General features: G+C 41.6%; 1 protein-coding gene across 2 annotated transcripts in view; it reads right to left on the bottom strand.

Annotated features, from left to right (window-relative positions):
* Positions 1 to 17,746, bottom strand: part of ALPK1 (alpha kinase 1) — an 873,475-nt gene that overhangs the window by 745,570 nt on the left and 110,159 nt on the right. The window lies entirely within an intron of this gene.

The raw sequence follows: 17,746 nt of genomic DNA, 5'->3' as shown, positions 1-17,746 counted from the left end.
CGCATCCAGTAGTTCATTCTTGACCTGATTTGACAGGGTCTTGGGCCTGAGCCACGCTTGTCTACAGATGACAGAACCTGTGGCAACTACTCTGCTTGATGCATCTTAGGGGTCATAGTCACACTTTAGGGAATCTTGTAAAGCTTCTCTTGCTGTCATCTGAATTTCCTTTGATAAGGTCCTATCCGCAGTAGAGATCACCCTTAGCTAAAATTTTGTCCTGGAGAGATTCAGGGTACTTTAGCATGTGTAACTGGCAATCCAATACACTCAGTGCAAGGGTGGCAGAGGTATAAGCTTTTGTCCCAAATCTATTTAATAATCTACTTTCCCTATCATCAGGCAAGGGATATCTAGATGGCCCCTTAGGTACACTTTTTGTGGATTCAGTAGAGACTACTGAAAGGTCAGCCTTGGAATTTTTGTAAAGGTGTTTGCGAGATTCAAGCACTCTGTAAAGCTTGCCTGGTTTCCTAAGAACAGGTAGTAAAGAATCAGGATGTAAAGCAATGACTTCAAATGACTACATGTGCAGGAGGGATAGCCAGTGGCCTGGGTGAAGGCAAACTTAGCAGTTCTCTGTAACAAGTTTGAGCTTGTAAAAACTGTTTGCTTTCCCAGATGAAAGCCTCCTTCATTCTATGAAGGTATTCTCAAAAGAAAGGTGGGGAGGCATAAATGAGGGTGTCAGAGTCTGAATATGGATAAGTTTTTGATTTAAATTAATAGAGGAAAATCCTCAACAGGGTTCTTATCTGACTGGAAGACAGAGTCACTCTGGAAAAATGGACCAACCGACAGACTGCGAACTATTTGAATGCACATGGAACGCATCAGACTGCACGTCTAGAATGACCTAAAGATAGCAGCGATGGGCACCCTTCTTATACCCTGATGGCCAGACGTCAGTCTTTGGATGTCCATCCGCTAGGGATGATGCAAAGACTCTGGAAATCGGGCTGGTAGTAGGCTTCTGCATGGCAAGAAGACCCAATAATCAGTACTACAACATTGACTACAAACAACATTTGTCCAGACTTGAGCAATGTTACAATAAAATTTGCAGTAAACTGTAGCAATAGAAAATACCACTGCCTAGCCCTCTGGGAATTAAACTGGTTAGAGCTATCACATCACCTAGTTCTTTCTCTTAGCTAACCGCAATACAAAGACTTCTGCACAAGCCAGAAAATTGCCCATCCCTTACTTTAATACATTAACATTAGAAAGGCACTAATCACTATGACCAAATCATCTAGTACTACAGATGACTCAGTATATTCAAATAGTGTAGCTAAACAATGGAACTACATCCCACTGCCACTGAAATCCATTTGGAATGCAAACTCATTTAAAACACAACTAAAAATTCACCTTTCTAATCAATGCATCTTTTCCTGTAGATCTCCAGGATAAATGCCACTGTTGTCTTCGGCTTGATGCATTGTCAAAACTTTTCTCTTCATTCAGAATCCTGTGTCCCACAACCACCCAGTCTTCACCAATACCTCAACAGTTTTACTAGCATCTCCAGCCATAAACATAGTTTTGTTATGCTGCTCACCCACTCTACATGTCTAACAAAAACCTTATGATATGACTAAACCCAGTAAACAAAAGCAAAATAATAAAAAAAAAAAAAAAAATTTTTTTTTATATCTCCTGATTTTTACCCATCTTGGAAGGTCTGACTCTTTCCAAAACCAGTTGTTTCATTCATGCTCCTTGCTCAAGTATTTCTTCCATTTCTCAACCTTGCCTCGCAGAAGTGATTGCAATATGTAGCATTTCTCACTATCACATACTACATTTACAATGGCTTTCTCATTTGCATACCACGAGATTCCTTCAAAGTCTGTGGTTTCTGTAATCTGAGTACGTAATGTAATATATGTTATGTGTACGTCTAGGGTTTTATCTCACTCATATGCTATATGAACAGAATTCTAAATCATACATAAAAATAAAGGCTTAATTTGCAGCATATTGACTCCTATGAGCACATCTCGCTTCCAATTTGCTTCTGATTTTTAATGAGGTCTAGTATGTATTATAACACAGTTTGCCCCAAGTGCTTGTCATGTTTACTTCTAGGTCTTCCAAATACATACACACAAACAAGTTGATACAGCAGTTCAGCTGGCTACACAAAAGTAACCCGATCATTTATCAGGTATCATCACTTTTCCTACAGTCCACAGACACCCATACACAAGCTTGTCCTAGTTCCTTGGTGGGTTAACAGATGTAAAGCCATTCCTTTAAAACAATTAATACATTACAAACCCACTACATAAATACTCCTTTTATTTCTACTGCAGCAGCATAATGTTATCTTCCTGATACTCTAACCAGGCCAGTGTAACTCATCTCTTATACCGCTCAGGAACAGCTCTACTGTGCTCCCTGAAAGGGGGAGGGGGGGGACTCATGACTCATGTCTGTACCTTATTGCTCTACTGATATTTATAACACTGAGCACACACTAATCTCAGTTTTATATTTTGTAGATAGCCCCCTGGAATTCAACTCAGGCAAACCTGCTTCACCTCAAAGAAGTCTGACGTTTTAATCTCTGCAGCTCTAATGTGAAAGCACAGGGATGCCTGCTGGATTGTGGGGATTAGAAATGTATACCATATCCTCTTAAAACGTAAGTTACAAAGGTGCACGTAACAGAGCATAGTCAGTTTAAAAAAAGTAAGAATTGTTCAAAGCAGCATGTCACTTTTAGTTAATGTTGCTGCATACATGTTTTTTTTTTTGTGGGAGGGGAAACTATAAAGAAATTTAAGAAGCAGATGTTAAAGACAACAAAAATAATCTGAATAAGCATATAAAGAAAAAGTGAAGGTTTATAGTTTAAAATACCATACAGAAAGTAAAGCATAAAAGTGATAAAGAGGATTCAAGCAGAAGTTCATGATAAATACAGAAGCAATGTGACAGATAAAATTGGGACCAAGACATTAAACAATGAAGTTTTGTTTAACTCACTGTGAAACAGAATACAGAACCTTTGGTGACACTGATAAAAAGTGAAAATAATATGAGTTTGGTAGCTATTTTGTAATAGCAATACTCATTCATTCACTCACTGCATAATCCAATTCAGGGATGCAGGCAGACTTCTGCAAATCCCTGCACTCAGTAGGCACAAGACAGAGAAACTAATCTTGGACAAGATGGCAGTCTATTACTGAATGCGTGCAGGCACGCGAGTACACACACACACACACACACACACACACACACACACACACACACACACACACACACACAAACACAATACACATCTCTATGAGCAATTGAAAAGGTTGCCAGTTCATCACAAATGAGTTGGAGGACAGAAGGCGATCAAGACTATATGAATCATCACTCCTGACTGCCCTCCTGATCTGACAAAACTTATGTGCACCACAAAAGGCTACTTGTGTTTTATTATAAAAATAGCCTTTTATTTTCTGAATGTTTACACTACTGTAAAATGCTTCCCACTTTCAAGTATGCTAACAAGGAAAGAAAATCCAAACAGGGCTGTATGGTATGGAAAGTGGTAAGGGTAACTAGTGTGAAGGTAATTAACAACATGAAAAGGATCCGTATAAATTCTTACTTTTCATGACTGACGGGTAAAAAAACTTGGCAAGAATGAGACACAGCAGTAGCTTTATGGGAAGGGAAACATGAACTAGACTTTTTTTTCTTAGAATAAACAAAGAATGCATTTATCAAATGGAAAATAGGTAAAGGTGCATGTCCATATGGAACACATTAAAGAAGGAAACTTAGGGAGGACCTAGGCTTCCAGCTATCAGTACTACATTGTGCAACAGATCTCTGAGAAAATTCGGTACTTGTACTAGCAGGAAGCCAATTATACATTTGGCCACCCAAAACTAGTGATCACTAAGGTAACAGAAATTGTATTAAAATAAAGACCAGTAAGATGTCCAGAATTAGTTTAGGTGCAGAATCAGGGAAATTTGGTATCCGAGAAGAAAAGCCATTCCAAACAATCCATCTAGATCTTTCCAAAGTGTCCCTATAGATGTACTGTGCAGTGATTATGGTTCCCATTTTCCAAGTGGGATTATTAGCAAAATGTGAGAACAGTGATTACATGAGATGTAAGCCTGAGTACAAAAAAAAAAAAAAAAAAAAAAAAAGAAGAAGAATGATTAAATAAATGGACCTAGTGGGCAGCAATGCAGTTGACATGGCTGTATAAAGGAGGGAGAACCAGACTGGTTCACCAGCAGTTAGGGAGTGGCAGGGTTTCGGAAATAATACACACTTTAGAACATAGTACTGTGATATCCAGTAGTTGTATCCCCCCATGTCATGCCTTAAAACATGTAATTTACATGCTGTTCCTGAAGGAAATAAATAGGCCTCAGCATCTACACATGTACAAACCTGGGGGGGGGGGGGGGTTGGAAGACAAAAAAACTGCCTCTCTGCTCTACATGTGCAACAGGGTGAACACTTAAGGTTAAAAAATGAGCTGAAAAATGAAATGAGACAATGTACAGTACATTGTTTTACAACCTGAAAATGCAAAGGGTAGCAATCATAGCCAGTTGGAAAACATGCAAAACAGTACTGACAATTACCAAGCAAAAAGGGACAATTTACACATCAAGCAAAGTACTTCTCTGTCAGCCTTTAAAATCACTTTGGATGACTGCAAATCTCCACCAGGGATATGTGGGAAAATCTTCTTAATGGGGACCACTGTTACTCTGCCATTAATAGTGGGTGATATGTTGATAGACTCCTTGACTGTAATTTTAGTAAAACATGTGATCCCATCACCAGGCTGATATAAAAAAGATACCCAGATACCAGGCAATCAGAAAGTAAGCAAGTCTCTCAGGTTCACAGAAATAAATAACATCATCAAGAAAAGAATGCTGGGGGTTGATTACTGGTAATAATGCCTTGAGAATACTCTATGCTTGTAAAAACCTAAGTGGGAAGAAACCAGAAAAAGTGGCATTATTCCAGTGAAGTGTTACAAAAAGTAGATAGGGTCTTCATCAAAAGGCATGGAGTGGATGGCTAAAAGGAAATAAATATGCATAGGCAGGTAGAAAAGATGGAGACGGGGAGGGGAAATGGCAAAGATCTTTGAACATAAGCAAAGGCTACTAAACTGTAGTCCAGGTGTAGTTTGCAGAGAAGAAAAAAACTTTATGGAAGAGGTAAAAATATGTGCTACTTTAAAAAGGGGCTGTAGCTTCATGGCATTATTTTCTAACAAAGTAATATGATAAAAAAAGAGCTACAGATGTCAAGGAAGGGCACAGATCTTCAGGTATGAGAAAGGAAGAAATAAGCTGTTGCCATAGTGCAGTGAACAGAAGTTGTGTAGCTATACTGTAGTGTGGTTAGTGCAAAGGATTAAGGCTATGAACTGTTGTTAATGAGCTGCTTCCTGTAGTCCAGGGTTTGACTCTCTCAGCCTCCATCTGCCTACTGTGTGAGTCTAAAAATGTAATTTAACCCCACAGTGCGCTGGGAAAATTGGGAAAATGGACTAGGCTCCTTAGTGGTCTCCTAACCTGCATTCCCAGTAGCTATCTATGAATCTAATCTCAGTGTCAAACCAATCAGCAAACAATGCTGGGAGTCACAACTCTTATCTGTTGAGGCATTCTGTGTTTCTATGTTAAAAGCTTTAAAACTATTCTAGGGGTAATCCATAATGGGACACTCAAATCTCCAAGAAAGGAACTAGTCACCCACACAGTCCAAAGGGACTGACACAATTACCTATTCTAAAATCTTTCAACTGATTTAAAAAAAAAACTGCATTTACAGTTAATCAGCTAACGGGATATGTATGTGTATTTCTATTATAACTGTTTTACATTACTGCATCAGTGTCAGCATCAATACAATAGATGTATGTATCCGATAGGGAGTACAGCTTTTTTTTATTTTATTTTTAATGGACATCAGGTTGATGCACTTTGAAAATAAGCAGCAGCTCTGTGCTGTGAGCATGAAAGAGAAGGTATCACATCACCACGTGTGACACAAGTCAAACTCACAGAATATGCATACCAGTAAGTTGAAGGTACACCACAGAGATGAACCAATCAGATTTCAGGAGCATCAGCACAGATGATATTCCCAGGATCAGCAATATATAGTAACACTTGCCAACAAGATGAGAATTACAAAGAAGTGCAGTGTAGAAGTTATATGTTTAAACATTTGCCCTTCACATTTGCTTTTATTTACTAGCAACTCAAACAAGCTACTATAATGCAACAATATCATTTTCACAGATGGATTCAGCAAGACTGCAAAGGATACCAATGAGCCCTACTACTTCTCTGAATAAAGAATATGTTCCAGGCATGTGTCATACTATGGATTAATAATGAACTGTTAGATTTAACACCTGCCAATGCATTTAAGACATAAAAACTAAAAGGAAGTCCCAACCCATTAATACAGAATAAAAACTATGGTAAGTAAACATACTGCATTAAAAACATTACTTTTAGGAATACTCTGAAAAAAGGTGGCTAGGTAGAGTCGGTGCCGCCTCATAGTGTGTGTGTGTGTGTTTGTGTGTGTGTGTGTGTGCATACGCATACATATACACAAAGAAAAAAATGCTAACTTCTTCCTCTGGATTGATTCTGTGATTAACTAGCACAATTCTACCATCTAGAGGTTATCTGGAGGAATTGCAATTTTACACAAATGGTTGGATTAGCAAACACAAAAAATATGGAAACGGTTCCTGCTGTAAAAGAAGTAAAGAAAGTTCACACCTGTGCATTCCTTTTCTCTTTTTTCAATGATGAAAATAATTATGAAAGTGAACTAGATGATACAAATCCAAAAGGTATATCTACAAATTGGGGATGAAGTGCCTAAGTAAACCATACCTTTAGGAAATTTCTTTCACTGTTTGTAGCAAGTGGAGATTTTTAAGCTCAGGAATATAAAACCTTGTCTTCCCATGAAGGAATCAAATGTAAGGAAAGTGAGTAAAAAGTACAGTAATAAGTAAGACAACAACAAAAAGCATGTACAAAAAAAAGCATGAATCAGACATATTCACATACTGTGTGTAGTTCATGTCTGATATGACACATGCAGACTAAATAATGAGCAGGTTGCTCGTAATATAATTCAATAACTTTGTTCAGCTCCCTTCTGACCCCAAATAACTCAACATGTGACAAAGACGAGAGTTGCAAGAGGCCATTGGCAACTTTTAGTTATTTCCCAGTCAGATGTATGTTTATTTAAGCAACTAGGAAGTCTTAAACTGATACAAGCACTCAGCTCTCTTTGTTAATAAGGAGAAATTAATTGTAGGCACTAAACAGCCTACAATTGCCTTGCTAAGGTAAGGGAAAACAGCTCTTGTACTTTACAAAAAAAAAAAGCACCAAACCAGGCATGTCCAAGGGTCAGCTTCTGGTGATTTCTCCTGTCCACCTGATGAATCTGGGCATCTTGGAGCAATGCAGCAATTGCCTCATGTACACAGACAACCCTCTCCTCCTACCACCCAACACTACAACCTGCGAGAGATGCACTTACATAGCCAAACTGGAAGCAAAGCTCTCTCCACCCAAGATTGTGCTAGACAGTCAAGAGCAGAAGGTCAACACCCGCACTACACCTCAAGCAACACATAGCCCTTCTAAATCCACACCATCAGCACCCACACATAGTAACACTAAACCCACATATGTGGAGGCCCTTAACAGTAACCTGCCCAAGCAACAAGGACCTCTGAAGCTGAAATGCAAACAAACACCAATCAAAAGCAAAGTGTCACATAGCTCACAACACCAGAAGGCCACCCAACAACAGCCCCGAAGGCAAGACAATGTACCCAACACTTTAGTTATGGGTGACTCTATAGTCAGGCACACTGATGTCCCACTCACCAGGCTGAACAAGGAGAAAATTACAGTCAGCTGCCTGTCGGGTGCCAGGATCCGCCACATAATGCATGCACTCAACTCACTCCACAAGTACAAATATGACTCTGTCATTGTTCATCTTGGAGTGAATGACTTGAGATGGGAAAAGAGACATGGAAGAGCTCTCGGATAATGTGGCCCAGGCAAGTATGACCCTAGCACTGAGTTGCATCCTGCCTTCACCCAGAATGATACCACAGTATAAGGAGAAAATGATTGACTTCAACAATTGGCTAAGCTTCTGGTGCTATTCAAAGGGGATCCAGTATCTGTCTGCCTGGGATGACATGATCGACAGACCATGATGCTTTGCCAGAGATGGTCTGCACCTGTCACCCCTGGGATTCAGGTTACTGGCTAAGGCTCTTGCCATCCCTATAGTGCCTTTTTTTAGGCAAAGTTCAAAGGACAAAACCACCACTGTAACAGGTACAATCATGCAAAATCTGAAGGTAATGCTACTCAATGCTAGAAGTCTAAACCTCAAAATGCACTCTCTCAAGGCACTCCTAAAAATGGAGAACATTGACATCTGTGCAGTAACTGAGACCTGGTTTAAGTCTCCAGAGAGCACACCTGCAATACCAGGCTACATCTCTTACCACACTTTTCTGCCACCAAATCAGGACCAAAACACTAAAGGTGGAGGAGTGTCCATATTCACCAAGGATATTCACAACACCAGGCTAGTTGCCCAACACAATGCGTCTGAAATTCTCCAGGTGCAACTAACACTAGGTAAAACTGCAATCCAAACTGTAGCTTGCTACAGATCCCCCACTATGTCCCAAGATTCTCACTACACCTTTCTAAACATACTGGAAAATATTAAGATAAAACCAAACACCCTAATACTGGGTGATTTCAACTACCCTGCCATTAACTGGCAAAACTACTAGTGTACCAACACCTTTGCCCAACGGTTCTTAGAATTCATAAATTCCAATGCCCTGGATTAACTAATCCTTAGTCCCACCAGGGGCTCCGATATCCTGGACCTGGTCATTACCAACATGAGAAATCGATGCTCCACACCTATGGTCATCACCCCCCTCGTTGGTCAGGTCTGACCATAAGCTAATCACCCTTGACATCCACATCTCACTCCCATCCCCCAGTAAGGAAACCTCCCTAAAAAAGTTCTCCAAAGCCAACTTCATGCTACTCAAGTCAGAAGTGAAAAACTTCATGACACTCATGCAGACGGGAACCGAAAGTTTGACTGCTGAATCCTACACTAAGCACTGTATGAGCACATCCACTTGTGCATGAATCATGCCATCCTGAACAGAAGCAAGACGCTCTCCTCCAAAAAAAAGGAAACCAATCTGGTGGTCCCTTGCCATAAACAAACTACAACAAAAGGAAGACAATGTTAAGAGGAAAATCCCAGGATGCAAAAACTCCCTTACCAGCCTCAGAAAGAAGCTGAGATCCCTCATAAAATCCTCCAAAGCTAATTACGAAAATAAAATTGCCAAAGATTCCAAAGACAACCACAGGGCATTCTATAGCTATGTCAAGAATCTAAATGGTAATGCTCAGATCTGCTCTGAGCTACAACAGAATGGCATTAAATATACTGATCCCAAGGATATTGCCAATATCCTGGCAGATCGATTCAGTGCAAACTTCACCCCCCTCTCACCCCCTACAGGGCCCATCTCAATACCGAAAGATTGCCAAATTTTGGTAATAACGGTCACACAGGTAAAAAACTCTCCAAACCTAAGAATACAGCATCTATGGGACCAGATGACATCACAGGCTGTGTACTACATGAACTGCAAAATGAACTGGCACCTTATCTAAGTGTCATGTTTAATCATAGCCTAACCTCAGGCTTCGTGCCCACTGAGTGGTGCACTGCTTCAGTTATCCCACTCCACAAGGGGGGATCCTGCCATGCCTGATCTGAAAGGCCATGGAACGTATTATCATGGAACTTTTAAACAAAGACATTGGCAACCTTCAAACACTGGACCCCATGCAGTTTGGGTTCATGAAGGGCCAATCTTGTCTCCTGAACCTGATTGACTACTTCAAATCAGACTCCGGAGCCGTGGACAAGGGTAAGGTGGTCCACACAGCCTATATGGACCTTGTCAAGGCCTTCAACACCATCCCCCACTCAGGAATCATACATAAACTTACTAAGCTGGGCATTAATCCCTACGTCACTCGATGGGTTACCAACTGGCTTACTGACAGAACCCACACTGTAAAAGTAGCAGACTCCAAATCCAGCTCCAGACAAGTGGAGTACCTCAGGGTTCAGTCCTGGGACCGCTCTTGTTTGGTATCTACTTCTCTGAAGTACAGGCCAACACTTAGGGAATCTGGCTAACAAAGTTCGCAGATGACTGCAAACTGGGAGCCATTATTGAATCCCCAAATTATGTAGATATTCTACAAAAGGGCCTTACAGAAACAGATGCTTGGTGCCAGAGCCATGGGGTCAAGCTCAATGCCAAGAAATGTATAGTTATCCCCTTTGGGGAAAAAACATGTATCTGTGAGTTACCACAAAGGTGGCAGTACACTAAACACAGAAAGTGTGATAAGAGACTTAGGGACACAGGTGGACAGTGGTCTCACCTTTGATAACCACATCACCACAAAAGTCAGGAAATCCTTCTATGTGGCACACCTCATCACTAAGGGCTTTTCATCCAGAAAAAAGGAGGTCATTGTCCCACTGTACTCATCCCTCATTAGACCTATTATAGAATACAATGCCCCATTTGGTATGTATCTCTCAAGACATCTGCACACCAACTGGAAAGGCCACAGAAATACTTCACTAAAAGAATCGTAGGCCTAAAGCAGATGCCCTATGCTGACCTTCTAAAAAAAACTCCACCTATACTCTGTCGCATTTCATCTACTCAGAGGTGATCTCTGCTTAACATACAACTCCATGTCAAACCCAGAGCTGTTAGACATGTTACACTTAAAGAAATCCCATTCCCTCAGAGACACACACTCCAGGGATCTAAACCCTGTCATCACAATGAACAAAAGATGCTGGAGGGATAGGTTCCTGACCCAGAGAATCCCCAGACTCTGGAATAGACTGCCCATATATGTCAAGCAGAGTGCCTCTTTGGCCCCCTTCAAAAGGAACCTTGATGATTGGATGGGAGATAGGAAATTCACCCCGAGGATTATGTCAGTCACCCTGCTAGACAGGGCTCCAGGGAAGTAAATACTGTGGGAAGAAACAGTCAGGGAATTGTTACGGCTAGGCTTGTATAGGCCTTAGTGCCGATAGCCTAGTACCATCCTATGAAACCTATAATGTCTTTGTGAAAAGAATAAATAAATAACATATGAGACTTTGTACATTAAAAGTGGTGCACCATTTATTCTGCAGTGTGTAGAACAAAGTTCACTTGTACTGTCCTTTTCTGTGTTAAAGTTAGTCAAATGTGTTTACTTACAGAAAGGGGAAATGCATATGTAAGTCCTCACTATACCAGTGTAAATTTAAAAGACCTGTCTGCAGTGAGTATACACTTAGGTTATTTTTTGTGGAGCCTTGTCAAAAGTTAGGTGTTCTGTTTGTATAAAGCACCCTCCCCAGGGGGGTCCACACCAACAAGTCTTTGTAGTGGTACAAAGGAATGAATCAAATAAAATAATCCTCAGTTCTTGATCCCTGGCTTTTATTGAACATAATCAGAATTACACCTGCAAGTTAAGCAAACAAGAAGGAAAATACAAAATTCATACTAACTGCTAAAGTTCTGCTACATGCAGATGGAAGGAATGCATCAGAAATAAGGGGGTGGGTGAAGTGGAGGTTAAAGGTACACATAGCAGACAACTCTGCTGATCCTGTGAGCACTCACATATCTTAATTCAAGAGACCCTCTGCAGTGGCTACACACACATCTGAGTAGCATTTCAAGTAATATCCACAATTTCTCACAAGCAAGGGAGGTAGCAGCCAGCAATTCAGTTTTATGTAATATCCTCAATTTCCCACAAGCAAGGGAGTCTGAAGCCAGAAAATACATTTGAAATAGGATTAGAATGCCATATCCTGTGGTACACATGCACCAATGAAAGCTGTACTTCTATGATGAAATGCCACAATCTAGTAGTTGATAAAAGGTATATGCCAAAAGAGGAGTCAAATAATGGTCAAATGGGGCCCTAGGCAGGGAAATGGACAACCACTCATATCCATAACTACATCACATTATTTGTTGGTCACTCCTCAATTACCATAAGACACTGGAGGTAATTCAATAAAACTTACACGGACCCAAGCTCTGTGTAAGCATAGTGTCACAGCTCGAACACTGAGTTTGGAGCATTTGCGATCCAGGAAACAGTGCTGGGGGTGTGTACGAGCCTCACAGTACTATTCAACCACGGAGGAGATCGTGGAATGTAAATCACCTCATTTGCTGGTGAAAACCATGCAAATGAGGTGATTTACCGATCCAGGAAGCAGACAAGCATCCGTATAAGAGCCGTGTCTGCATAACAAATGTATGCGGGAACTGTCCATGTACAACACTGCAAAAAAAAAAAGCGGGGCTATGACAACTCAAAGTAAAGCATGTATTGGTTGCATCAGGCATGCCAATGGCCAAACTATGGCTACTGGCATGTAAACCTGATGCAAAATATAAAAAAAATCAAAGGTTAATTTTACGTGCACATATGCTATGTGCAAATGAAGCACAGAGGTGCCCAAGCATGGGATCTGACAAAATATAAAATTAAAATACTAAAAGGGGATTATTTAAGCTAAAAGTAAATTCCCCGTTGTACTGGCCAGCATGCAGACTCATACAATGGCAGGTAACGGTGGCTGCTAAGGACACAGGCTCTCATGTAGTGCTGTAACTAGGGTATAGGTAATTAGGTGTATGCAAATTAGCAAGGTTTACTGAATAGCAAAATGGGCCACTGTGTCTGCAGGTACCTAACCTTGTAGGGGCTACAATGAGGTGGTGTAGGCAGAATAGGCAGCTGACATGAAAAGGGGGTGTGTCATACTTGGTGTAAACACATTGGAGCTTACAAGTCCAGACAAACGCAGTACTAAAAGTAGGGCAAAAGGCTTTTACAAACTTAGAAAGTTGATAGAATGACAGGTTTTGATATATATATATATGTTTAAAATGGTTGTATTTTTCCCATTGTATTTGTATCATGAAAGAACTATATAGAAGTGTATATCTGAAAATTTGGACAGCTCCATTAGCTTTGTGGTTAGCGTTCTAGCTTTGTATACAGTACAGTAGTTCATGGTTTGAATACCAAGACAGGCCATTCAGCTTTTACAAGGGAAAGCATTGTTCATGGGTTCATAGGTGTATACTAGGCTAATAGCCCTGGACCCTTTACAAGCCTAGCCCATAGGGTTACCCTGGCATTGTGCCACCTGACCTTAGTTCCCAGTACCTCTGTAGATTAAAGCCACTGGAGTGATCTCTGGGGTGAATTTTCTATTTTCCCATCCACTCATCAAGATTTCATTTTATTTAATGATGTAGTGATTGATATTTGTTATATACTGCGGTGGTGGTGCTGCGGTAGCATTGTCGCCTCACAGTTAGACGTTGCCCGTTCGATTCTCAGTTAGAGCATCTTCTGTGTGGCAACATGCGTGAATGGGCATTCCTTCGTTGAAGGTTGTACATTAGGCCCAGCAAGCCAGCAGGTAAAAATCTACTGCCAATCATTAGCGGACCGGAGTTCCGCTGTGGCGACCCCTAACCAGGAAAAGCCGAAAGACACAACAAGTGATTGATATTTGTTAATCAGGGTAGTGTAGCTGGTCCAAATTTCCAGTGTCAGTGGATATATGATGTGATCTCACCCATGTAAACACAAGTGTCCCATACAGTACAGTCACACCCCCAAGGTAATGTAATCAAAGTACATAGGGGGATGTCATAAAATGCAAAACATATACACTTAATATGTCAGTAATGAGTATTTAGTGTCCAGTTAGTACATTTATTTAAATGAAAACTGACCAATGCTTAGCAGTGCTTAGCCAGTTTGAGCATTGCTTAGAAGTTTAAGTCTAAGCAGCATTCATCCCAGCTAAGCAGATTTGTGTACCGCTAAGCACTGCTCAGCATTTCTGAAACCAGCTAAGCAAGGGGGTGTGTCTGAGACTGCTTAGCTATGCTTAACTGGTTTCAGAAATCCTGAGTGTGTTTGTGTCCAGGGGAGGGTCCTTTCTACTCAGCAATATTCCCACTAGCTGCAACAGTTTTAAAAGGCTTAAAACTGGAGGAAATGGGGGAAAAAAAGGAAATAGCAGACAAAAGGCAATCAACTATAAATGACTAATAAGGCCTCTGCCACTCACAGTGGCCCAGTCAAACCCCTCAATAATGTAGCTGGCAAGTGGAATGTATCATAGTCAGCTAATCACACAGGCAGCATCTGAAGCATACCAGTATAAAGTATACAAACACCCTTCAATCTGATTTTACCACATACTCAGCACCATTAGAGTACACACTTGGAAATTTTAACTGACAAAATGACAGGGACTGCTGCTGCTTTGCTACATCCCTGCATGCTGCAGACTGAGGGTGGTAATGATAATGATGCTATCAACCAGCCCAGACTGAGGAAGAGAAGAGTGCTCAGACCCAGGGTAACCTTTCAGGGGCTACATGAGCTGAAGATAGTAGAGTGCTACAGAGTGGACAGGGACATACTTCAGCAACTCACCAAGCTCTGGCACCCTCACCTCTGACCCAGGGCTAACAGAGAGGAACCCATCCCAGTGGGAAAAAGGTATGTGTAGCCTTAAGAATAGTAGCTACAGGTACTTTACAAAGGCCTACTGGGGACATCATGTGGGTCTCACAGGTATCCGCATCCAGGGTACTCCACCAGTTCCTGGATGTCATGCTAAGACATGCCAGTGAGCACATTTATTTCCCCAGCATCCCCTGAGGAGAGAATAAGCAATATGGATCTCTTCCACCATGTAGCAAACTAGCCAAAGGTACTAGGTTCCATAGACTGCACCCATGTCCGCATCAAAGTGAAGACAGCAGAGTTTACATCAACTGCAAGGGCTATCACTCCAACTGCCAGGTCATGTGCAATGCCCAGGGATTATCATCAAAGTGTGTGCTGACAGCCCTGGCTGTTATCACGACTACCAGATCTGGCATGCCTCACAGCTGTACCAGGCATCTGCTAGGGGGGCATCCCATACGGCCATCTCTTGGGGGATGCTGGCTATGCACTGGAACCATGGATGATGACACAGATCAGAAATGCGCACACACACACACACACACACACACACACACACACACACACACACACTGCAGATGCCATAATGAGGCACACGCACAAACTAGGAACATCATAGAGTGTGTGTTTGGAGTGCTCAAGTCACGGTTCCTCTGCCTTGACATATCAGGTGGAGCCCTGCAGTACTCTCCAGCCATATCTGCACACATGTTCATAGTATGTGCCATGCTACACAATATGATCCTGAAGAAACAGCTGCAGCAGGAACCTCAGAGGGAAGGGACACACAGCCCCCACCAGTTCCAAGGTCACCACAGGCACAGGGGGAATCGGAGGAAGAACCCCCTCAGCTTGTCCCTGTAGGTAGACGTAGGTGTGCCCAGTACACCCTGGCCTTGGCAAAGAGGCAATGCATAGCATATACACTGACCCATGGACTGACACCTCTCTCTGACTCGCACACACAGTAAAAAGGATGACACACACAAAACACTACCTATACCTTACCATGTATAGGCTGTGCACTGTATGCATCCAACAGAGTCAGCCCTGAAGCACTGCACACACAACTGCTGCTGCCACAAGGCATGTCACATTCTTAACAATAAATGAATGGTGTAGTACAGTGTGGTAGTATATGTATGATACTGCTGCATGTATGCATACATGGGAATGGTGTGGGTTACTGGGATATCAGTAGACAATGGGCAGCTAAGTGGGAGAACAAGCACACACTACCAGGTTCTGCTGGCCACACAATATGCAGTAGGCCCTGTGCCAGCAAAATCCCCTGCACTATGTGAGGGACTTACAAACAGTGGGGTCAGAAGATAAATGCAAGGATGTCAATGTTGGAGGTTTAGACCTATGTATGGGACTCCAACAGCAGGAAAGCTGAACAAAGCCATTAAGAAATGTGTGCCAAAGGGTCAAAAACAGGCACATGCCATAAAGATTGCTCTAACAAGCATCAAAGGTTGATGCAATAACAGCTGTTGCAGTAGCATGACTTCTCTATAGTGCAGGCAAAAAGTCCGAAACCCAAATGACTGTCATAACTTTCTAACTTCAATCTTAAATGATTTCACTAATATTTGCCATACAACCACATGTGTAATAAAAAATGGAATCAAAATATGAGTCAAACATCTGGACAGTCCATGAAGATGTTTACAGTTGAGCAGTATGACCCCTCCCCAACACACCCATGTTCACAGAGAACTGCAGTAACATGTATGTTTGTAAGGTAATAGCAGCAGACCACACATTTCCAGGCTTGTCACAATCAACTTGATACCTTGTTCCAGTTCTACAATATGCATGGGTCAATGTGCTCTGTATGTTTGTGGTTAATAGTGTCAGGAAGTACACACTTACTGGTGGCTGTTGTGACCTACTGGTTTAACTATAGGTTGTCAGAGTCCATGGTTCCAGACTGACAGTGGCAACAAATTTGCATGTAAGCTACACCTACAGTAGGAGTTATACAGACTGTCCAGAAGAAATATATGTTACTGCAGAAAAGCTGGATGGTGGAAGGAAAGGGGGCCACACATATGGATAGTGCACAGCTCTGCATAACGTGCATGGTGTCTAGTACAACAGTAGGGTGGGACAGGTCAATGTACTGCCAGAATATAAAGGCTGCCACGCTACTGTGTCAGTACTGACAACAACTGAGTGGGCACCATCCATACCCCTGGAATTACAGTGATTCACAGAATGTCCACACCTTTGCCTCCTATATCTGTTATGCTTGTCATAACTTTGCATTTGCCTAGCAAACTATCTGTAAACAAAATTGGTTGATGTGAAAACATCAATGACAGACAGTTGAGATGCAGACCTCATACCCATAAGAAAAGGAACGCTAATACAAAAACCTTCTACCAACTGTCTACGTTTGGATCAGAAATATTAAGACCTTTGTCTCCATGTTTGAGCTTGTGTACAACTGTCAACTATATGCCTGTCCTGATGTGTGTCTATAAGAGTTTGACAGCTATGGCCAACATGCGGCCTTATAGATAACAGTGCAACGCAAACCTTCTGAGCACCAAAGCAGATGCATGGGGCATAATGATGGGCAACCTGCTAAACATGTACAGTCAAAGGTGTGAAGTCCATAACTTCATGCGTGATGTTACAACTTCTACCCCAGTCACACCATAACTACAAAAACAAAACAGTGGCAAGTGTGGACAAAGCCTGTGACTGCAGTACACAAGGACCAAGGGATACATATAAGGGGGAGGGGAAGCAATGGCTACACAAATGTAGATTATTCATACTACAACAATTTGTGAAGTACCATAGGTTCCCTGCACTGTATGGAGTCAGTAAACAAATGTCTGTCAGTGGTTCCTCACATTAATCTAGATCAATCTGCCACTGACATACCAGGAAATCACAGTGCTATGTAGAATATACCACACATATTATGGAAACCTTTGCTCAGTCCAATGCACTCTATTACCCACCCCAGGATATGACTCACTAACAATAGCACACAGCCAGGAGATCCCTCAGCC

The sequence above is a fragment of the Protopterus annectens genome, chromosome 2.part0 (assembly GCF_019279795.1).
Source record: "Protopterus annectens isolate FY-2018-M chromosome 2.part0, PAN1.0, whole genome shotgun sequence".
NCBI classification, from domain to species: domain Eukaryota; kingdom Metazoa; phylum Chordata; order Ceratodontiformes; family Protopteridae; genus Protopterus; species Protopterus annectens.
The sequence above is the reverse complement of the archived record's forward strand: the minus strand, read 5'-3'. Positions and strand labels throughout refer to the sequence as shown.